Genomic DNA, 8,786 nt, shown 5'->3' with positions numbered 1-8,786 from the left:
TGAGAGAGGGGGAGATGGGTGGGGAGAGAGAGGGCGAGATGGGTGGGGGAGAGAGAGGGCGAGATGGGTGGGGGAGAGAGAGGGAGAGATGGGTGGGGGGGAGAGAGAGGGCGAGATGGGTGGGGGGAGAGAGAGGGGGTGAGATGGTGGGAGAGCAGGGGCGAGATGGGTGGGGAGAGAAGGGGGGGATGGGTGGGGGAGAGAGAGGGGGTGAGATGGGTGGGGGAGAGAGAGGGCGAGATGGGTGGGGGAGAGAGAGGGGCGAGATGGGTGGGGGAGAGAGAGGGCGAGATTGGTGGGGAGAGAGTGAGGGCGAGATGGGTGGGGGAGAAGGAGGGCGAGATGGGTGGGGGAGAGAGAGGGCGAGATGGGTGGGGGGGGGGGAGAGGGGAGAGAGGGGGAGATGGGTGGGGAGAGGGAGAGAGGGGGAGATGGGTGGGGGAGAGAGAGGGGGAGATGGGTGGGGAGAGAGGGGGAGATGGGGATTGGTGGGAGAGAGAGGGGAGATGGGTGGGGGAGAGAGAGGGCGAGATGGGTGGGAGAGAGAGGGGAGATGGTGGGGAGAGGAGAGAGGGGAGATGGGTTGGGGAGAGAGGCGAGAGGGGAGAAAGAGGGTGGGGGAGAGAGGGCGAGATGGGTGGGGGAGAGAGAGGTGCGAGATGGGTGGGGGAGAGAGAGGGGAGATGGGTGGGGAGAGAGGGCGAGATGGGGTGGGGGAGCGAGAGAGCGAGATGGGTGGGGAGAGAGAGGCGAGATGGGTGGGGGAGAGAGAGGCGAGATGGGTGGGGGAGAGAGAGGGAGAGAGATGGGTGGCGAGGCAGAGAGTGGAGATGGGTGGGGAGAGAGAGGGGGAGATGGGTGGGGGAGAGAGAGGGGAAGATGGTTGGGGAGAGAGAGGGCGAGAATGGGTGGAGGAGAGAGGCGAGATGGGTGGGGGAAGAGAGGGCGAGATGGGTGGGGGAGAGAGGGGGAGATGGGTGGGGGAGAGAGAGCGAGATTGCGGTGGGGGGAGAGAGGGGCGATGTATGGGTGGGGGAGAGACGAGGGCGAGATGGTGGGGGAGAGAGAGGCGAGATGGGTGGGGGAGAGAGAGAGGCGAGATGGGTGGGGGAGGAGAGAGGGCGCAGATGGGTGGGAGAGAGGGGAGATGGTGGGGGAGGAGAGAGAGATGGGTGGGAGAGAGAGGGTGAGATGGGGGGGAGAGAGAGGGCGAGATGGGTGCGGGGAGAGAGAGCGAATGGTGGCGGGAGAGAGGGGGAGAGAATGGTGTGGGGAGGAGTAGAAGGGCGAAGTAGCAATGCGAAAGCATGGGGAGAGAGAGGGCGAGCATGGGTGGGGAGCAGAAGAGGGCGAGATGGGTAGGGAGAGAGAGGGAGATGATGGGGGGGGAGAGAGAGGCGAGATGGGTGGGGGGAGAGGGGGAGAGGGCGAGATGGGTGAGGGCGGGGGGCAGAGGGCGAGATGGGCTGGGGGAGAAGAGGGCGAGATGGGTGGGAGGAGAGAGAGGGCGAGATTGGTGGGGGAGAGAGAGGGCGAGATGGTGGGGGGAGAGAGAGGGGGAGATGGGTGCGGGGGAGAGAGAGGGCAGAGATGGGGTCGGGGGAGAGAGAGGGCGAGATTGGTGGGGAGAGAGAGGGCGAGATGGGTGGGGCCGGAGGGCGGAAGATGGGTTGGGGAGAGAGCAGCAATCCGAGGGGAGAGAGGGCGAGATGCGGTGGGGGAGAGAGAGGGCGGAGGATGGGTGGGGGGGGAGAGAGAGGGCGAGATGGGTGGGGGGGGAGAGGCGCGAGATGGGTGGGGGAGAGAGAGGCGAGATGGTGAGGGGAGGGACGATGGAGGGAGATGGGTGGGGGAGAGGAGAGGGAGATGGGTGGCGGAGGAGAGAGGGCGAGATGGCGTGGGGGAGAGAGGGCAGATGGTGGGAGAGAGAGGGAGAGATGGGTGGGGGAGAGAGAGGGAGACTGAGCGATGGAGGGAGATTTTGAATGCTGGCGGCGCTACCAGGAGACAGGCCAGTACATCAGGAGACGTGGAGGAGGCCGTAGGAGGGCAACAACCCAGCAGCAGGACCGCTACCTCCGCCTTTGGGCAAGGAGGAGCACTGCCAGAGCCCTGCAAAATGACCTCCAGCATATAACGAATTCATATTCGTTATATAAATATGCCCTTTTAATTTTGTCTGGCTTGCCATTCCAAATAAAATGGAATATTTTTTGGTCATTTAAAAAAACAGGTCACTAGGTGTAGGCAAAAACATAAGCAAATGGGTAAACTGTAATCTGACTAAATCAGGGTGATTTGTCCACTAATAGACAGGTATTTTCCTTTCCATGGAGATCTTATCTATTTTTGCTGACTTTCTATTAAAATGTATTGGAGTGACATCATTTCTTTCGGAATATGTATYCCGAGTATGTCCACATCCCCGTCAGACCATTTGATTGGTAAACTACACGGTGATGTACAAATTGCATTTTTTTTGTGATGTAATATAGTAAGTACACTTATCATAATTTGGTTTTAATCCAGAAAGGTTAAAAGTATCTAGATCCTCTATGAGGCCGTGGAGGGATTATAATTGTGAAAAGAAAACATGAATCATCAGCGTACAATGACACCTTAGTTTTTAAGCCCTGGATTTCTAATCCCTTAATATTATTGTTGGATCTGATTTTAACAGCTAACATTTTGATGGCAATAATAAATAGATATGCCGATAGTGGACAACCTTGTTTTACTCCTCTTGACAGTTTAAAACGTTCTGAGAAGTAGCCATTATTTACTATTTTACAGCTAGGGGTTACTATTATAAGAGATTTTCCAAAATTGAATTATTCCAGGCATTTATATATAAACTCCAGTTGTACTTTATCAAAGGCCTTTTCAAAATCAGCTATGAAAACCAGGCCTGGTTTCCCTGATAATTCAGTGTTCTATTGTTTCCAGTACTTGTCTTATATTATTTCCAGTGTATCGTCCATGTAAAAAAACCTGTCTGATTAGGATAAATAATATCCAAAAATAACTTTTTAATTCTATGCTCTATGCATTTTGCATCACAACACTGAAGCGTAAGAGGGCTCACAACGTTTTCATGGACTGGGTCTTTATATTTACCTCTTGGATCCTGTTTCAGTAAATCAGACCTTCTTGTTGAGTGTCTGATAATCTACTATTTATATAGGAGTGGTTAAAACATGCCGATAACGGTCCTCTGAGTATATCAGAAAGGTTTGGTATACCTCCACTGGTATGCCAATATCAAAATATCGTTCGGTGAATCATGAGCGACTCCATCATTTGTAACAAGTTTCAATAAAAAAAATTGGTAGCATTTCTATGTTGAAGATTGAAAAATAATTAGGTACATTTCCCCATATTCCACTGTTGGCTTTATTATTGTAATATACTGGATCTTCTCCATGTCTTGTTTTTCATCTCACTTATTCTGAGCCTCTATAGTAGTTTTTATTGCTATCTAACTGTACTGTTAGTCCTTCCATTTCCTTTTAATATGGACTTATTTGACCTAAATTGCTTTTGTTTTATAGATGAGTACTTGCATGGCCTCTAAATGCGCATTTAAAAGTGTCCCATACAATAAGGGGATCTGCTGTACCTATGTTATGTCGGAAAAGTCAGTAATACATTCTTCTGTTCTAGTTAAAAACAAGTTATCATCCAATAGGCTTTGATTAAATTTCCAATATCCTCGCTCACGTGGAAATTGTGTAAGAGTAATATACACTGCTCAAAAAAATAAAGGGAACACTAAAATAACACATCCTAGATCTGAATGAATGAAATATTCTTATTAAATACTTTTTTCTTTACATAGTTGAATGTGCTGACAACAAAATCACACAAATTATCAATGGAAATCAAATTTATCAACCCATGGAGGTCTGGATTTGGAGTCACACTCAAAATTAAAGTGGAAAACCACACTACAGGCTGATCCAACTTTGGATGTAATGTCCTTAAAAAAAGTCAAAATGAGGCTCAGTAGTGTGTGTGGCCTCCACGTGCCTGTATGAACCTCCTACAACGCCTGGGCATGCTCCTGATGAGGTGGCGGATGGTCTCCTGAGGGATCTCCTCCCAGCTGGACTAAAGCATCCGCCAACTCCTGGACAGTCTGTGGTGCAACGTGGCGTTGGTGGATGGAGCGAGACATGATGTCCCAGATGTGCTCAATTGGATTCAGGTCTGGGGAACGGGCCGGGCCAAGTCCATAGCATCAATGCCTTCCTCTTGCAGGAACTGCTGACACACTCCAGCCACATTGAGGTCTAGCATTGTCTTGCATTAGGAGGAACCAGGGCCAACCGCACCAGCATATGGTCTCACAAGGGGTCTGAGGATCTCATCTCGGTACCTAATGGCAGTCAGGCTACCTCTGGCGAGCACATGGAGGGCTGTGCGGCCCCCCAAAAAATGCCACCCCACACCATGACTGACCACCGCCAAATCGGTCATGCTGAGGATGTTGCAGGCAGCAGAACGTTCTCCACGGCGTCTCCAGACTCTGTCACGTCTGTCACGTGCTCAGTGTGAACCTGCTTTCATCTGTGAAGAGCACAGGCACCAGTGGCGAATTTGCCAATCTTGGTGTTCTCTGGCAAATGCCAAACGTTCCTGCACGGGTGTTGGGCTGTAAGCACAAACCCCCAACCTGTGGACGTCGGGCCCTCATACCACCCTCATGGAGTCTGTTTGAGCAGACACATGCACATTTGTGGCCTGCTTGGAGGTCATTTAGCAGGGCTCTGGCAGTGCTCCACCTGCTCCTCCTTGCACAAAGGCGGAGGTAGCGGTCCTGCTGCTGGGTTGTTGCCCTCCTACGGCCTCCTCCACGTCTCCTGATGTACTGGCCTGTCTCCTGGTAGCACCTCCATGCTCTGGACACTACGCTGACAGACACACAGCAAACCTTTTTGCCACAGCTCGCATTGATGTGCCATCCTGGATGAGCTGCACTACTTGAGCCACTTGTGTGGGTTGTAGACTCCGTTTCATGCTACCACTAGAGTGATAGCACCGCCAGCATTCAAAAGTGACCAAAAACATCAGCCAGGAAGCATAGGAACTGAGAAGTGGTCTGTGGTGACCACCTGCAGAACCACTCCTTTATTGGGGTGTCTTGCTAATCGCCTATAATTTCCACCTTTTGTCTATTCATTTGCACAACAGCATGTGAAATTTATTGTCAATCAGGTGCTGCTTCCTAAGTGGACAGTTTGATTTCACAGAAGTGTGATTGACTTGAGTTACATTGAGTTTAAGTGTTCCCTTTATTTTTTTTGAGCAGTGTACTTTCATTCATCCTGGACTAACTTGTTCCTAATATTATTCTCTCTTCTGTCCTCTCCTCCCCCTTCTCCGTCTCCCTCCCCGTCTCTCCCCCTTCCCTGTCCTCTAATTTTTTTCCCCCCCCCTGTCTCTCCAGGACCAATTAGCAGTATCCTGGTGAACCGCTATGGCAGTCGACCAATCATGATGCTAGGGGGCTGTCTGTCAGGAAGTGGTTTGATAGCAGCTTCCTTTGCAACACTGTGCAACAACTCTACTTGTGTGTCGGAGTCATTGGAGGTACCACAACCCTGTTTTGTGTCTGTGGACATTTTTTCTAATACAGTAGTTTACTCATCATTCCCTCCCTCTCTCCTCCCTCTCTCTCTCCCCTCCCTCCCTCCCTCTCTCCCTCTCTCCTCTTCTCTCTCCCTCCCTCCCTGTCCTCCCTTCCTCTCCCTCCTCCCTCTCTCTCCCTCCCTTTCCTCCCCTCTCTCTCTCTCCCTCCCTTTCCTCCCCTCCCTCTCTCTCCCTCCCCTCTGTAGGTCTGGGTCTAGCGTTCAACCTGAACCCGGCGTTGACTATGATTGGTAAATACTTCTATAAGCGTCGTCCTATAGCTAATGGCATTGCCATGGCGGGCAGCCCAGTCTTCCTGTCCACGCTGGCTCCTCTTAACTCCTGGTTCTTTGACCAGTTTGGCTGGAGGGGCTCCTTCCTCATCCTAGGTGGTCTACTGCTCAACTGCTGTGTAGCCGGGGCCTTGATGAGACCCATCGGACCCAAACCTGCCGGACCCCAACTGTCGGAGAACGGGGCGGTGAAGAAGGCAGAGTCTAATCTGACGGTGATGCAGCGTGTCAATGCCGTGATCGACCTGACGCTGTTTAAACACCGTGGCTTCCTGCTGTATCTCCTTGGCAACGTCATCATGTTCTTTGGCCTGTTCACTCCCCTAGTCTTCCTCTCCAACTACGCTAAGAGTAAGGACATCAGTAAAGAGAAGGCTGCTCTGCTCCTCTCCATCCTCGCCTTTGTTGACATGTTCGCCCGTCCTTCTATGGGCCTGTTAGCCAACACCCGCTGGGTCCGACCCAGGATACAGTACTTCTTCGCTGCCTCTGTGCTCTATAACGGGGTGTGTCACGTCTTGGCGCCGCTGTCCGTGGACTATGTAGGCTTCGTGGTGTATGCTGTGTTCTTTGGGTTTGCGTTCGGCTGGCTGTCAGCAGTTCTGTTTGAGACTCTGATGGACCTGGTCGGGGCCCAGAGGTTCTCCTCTGCTGTCGGACTGGTCACCATCGTGGAGTGTGGACCGGTACTGCTGGGACCGCCACTACTCAGTAAGTGTGTGTGTGTGTGTGTGTGTGTGAGAGAGAGCCATACTCTACCTATATCACAATGGACAAATTTCCCTTATTGTCATCATCAACAAGTCTCTCTCTCTCCACCCTCTCTCTCCCCTCTTTCTCTCTCCTCCCTCTTTCTCTCTTCCTCCCTCTTCTCTCTCTCTCTTTCCCTCTTTCTCTCTCTCCTCCCTCTTCTTCTTCTCCTCCTCTTCTCTCTCTCCTCCCTTCTTTCTCTCTCGGTCTCTCTCTCCTCTCTCTCTCTCTCTCCTCATATATTCAATTCAAGGGCTTTATTGCATGGGAACATTATTACATTGCCAAAGCAAGTGAGGTAGATAATATACAAAACTGAATTATCTCTCCTCTGACTTTCCCCCCTCCAGGTCGTTTCTATGACTTCTATGGTGACTACCAGTGGACCTACCTGTGTTGTGGTATCATCCTCATCATCTCCTCAGTCTTCCTCTTCGTAGGGATGGGCATCAACTACAAGCTGTTGGAGAGAGAGAAGGAGGAGGAGGAGAGGAGAGAGACGGAGCGGCCCAAGGAGGAGTGCAAAGCCATGCTGGAGGGAGAGAAGGAAAGGGGGGAGGAGAGTAGTGAAGCCACACCCATGACGAATGTTTCTAAGATGGATGAAGATACTGTTTAGCAGGGTAGGCAACTAAATTTAGCCGCGGTCGGGGCGCTGAAACATAATTTGAATAATTTGAACACTGTAAATTCACCACAACTAAGCCCAAAAATAGATAACATGATCATTTCATACCTTGATTACATTGAGACACAATCACAAATCTTTATTTTTATTCATGGGAATAGTTGGGAGCACATTTCCTAAATTTAAAGATTTTTTTAAATCCCTTATTATTATTACTACTATTTCGGGGGGCCGAAAAAATCACTTTCGGCTGGTTTTGGCCTCTGGGCCGCCTGTTACCAACCCCTGCTGTATAGAGACTGACCTGATCTGGACACACACCCTCTGGTTTAGGTACCTTTGGTAAACTGAGCCGAGTCCTCTACAGTAGACAAGCTATAACACAGAGGACTACTCTCTCTGAGCTCACATATACAACATCCAGTATCTATCCCAGCTCTACACACTGTCCTCAGACCTGGACGGTCATGTCATCAGTCTTTGTGCTTCCCAGATCCAGTGTGCGGTACGATCAATTCACAGTATTATAGGTGATCAGATTGATTGACAGTTAAGTAATACCAGGTGTTGTTTTTGTAATGATTAGTAGAATGTAGAGACTATTGTGATTCTGTCATGATGTATATTCCTAGTTGAGGAGCACAACGATGTGATTTGAAGCTCTAAGCTTTTCAGTTTAGCTGAGAGTTTAGCTTTAAGCACTTTGAACATCTTGAAGACAGACACAACCTTTCTCGTGTGGGTGGGACGGCGGGCGTGGGTGGGTGGGTGGGCGGGCGTGGGTGGGTGGGTGTGTTTTTAACTATTTTGGTCCCCACAAGAGTAGTAAAGGAACAGAAATGTGACCAACTGGGACATTTTGTTTGTCTTCACAAGGGCAAATGCTATTTCTAGGTGGTTTAGGGTTAAGGTTAGACTTAGTGTTAGAATGATGTTAAGGGTTAGGAACTAGGGTTAGGAACTAGGGTTAGGAACTAGGGTTAGGAACTAGGGTTAGGGTAAGAGTACAGGTTAGGGAAAATAGGATTTTGAATGGGACTGAATTGTGTGTCCCCACAAAGTTAGCTCTGTGTGTGTGTGTGACTCTGTGACTCTCAGTCCTATGGGACTGATCCATATAATCTCTATTCAGACAGACAGGAACACAGATAGGCAGACAGACAGGCAGGCAGACAGACAGGCAGGCAGGCAGGCAGGCAGACAGGTGTATCTTTTAGTACTGTATCATATCAGCAGATACTGTATCAATATGTCCCAAACTGAACCCTATTCCCTATATAGTGCACTACTTTAGGCCAGAGCCCTATTCCCTATATAGTGCACTACTTTAGACCAGAGCCCTATTCCCTATGTAGTGCACTAAGGTAAGGGTATTATTTGAGAGGCCCTATGTCTGCAGATACAGTATGAGCGTTAATTCAGTAAGTCCTTCCATTCAAAAGTCTGGGGTAGTACCAGCTGTCGCCAGGAGAGGGCAGTAGAGT

The 8,786-nt window shown here is 50.2% G+C and overlaps 1 long non-coding RNA gene and 1 pseudogene across 1 annotated transcript; one reads left to right on the top strand and one right to left on the bottom strand.

Annotated features, from left to right (window-relative positions):
* The window catches only part of LOC112071834 (monocarboxylate transporter 1-like), a 52,110-nt pseudogene extending 44,723 nt beyond the window's left edge, over window positions 1-7,387 (top strand).
* Window positions 7,388-7,995: 608 nt separating this feature from the next.
* Window positions 7,996-8,492, bottom strand: LOC139024641 (uncharacterized). The gene is made up of 2 exons (XR_011475975.1): window positions 8,291-8,492; window positions 7,996-8,250 (listed from the first exon to the last, which is right to left on the bottom strand). It is a non-coding gene; the product is annotated as an uncharacterized lncRNA (long non-coding RNA).
* Between the last annotated feature and the right edge of the window lie 294 nt (window positions 8,493-8,786).

This window comes from Salvelinus sp. IW2-2015, unplaced genomic scaffold, assembly GCF_002910315.2.
Source record: "Salvelinus sp. IW2-2015 unplaced genomic scaffold, ASM291031v2 Un_scaffold1736, whole genome shotgun sequence".
In the NCBI taxonomy this organism is placed as follows: domain Eukaryota; kingdom Metazoa; phylum Chordata; class Actinopteri; order Salmoniformes; family Salmonidae; genus Salvelinus; species Salvelinus sp. IW2-2015.
This window is presented reverse-complemented; position numbering and strand designations above follow the sequence as displayed.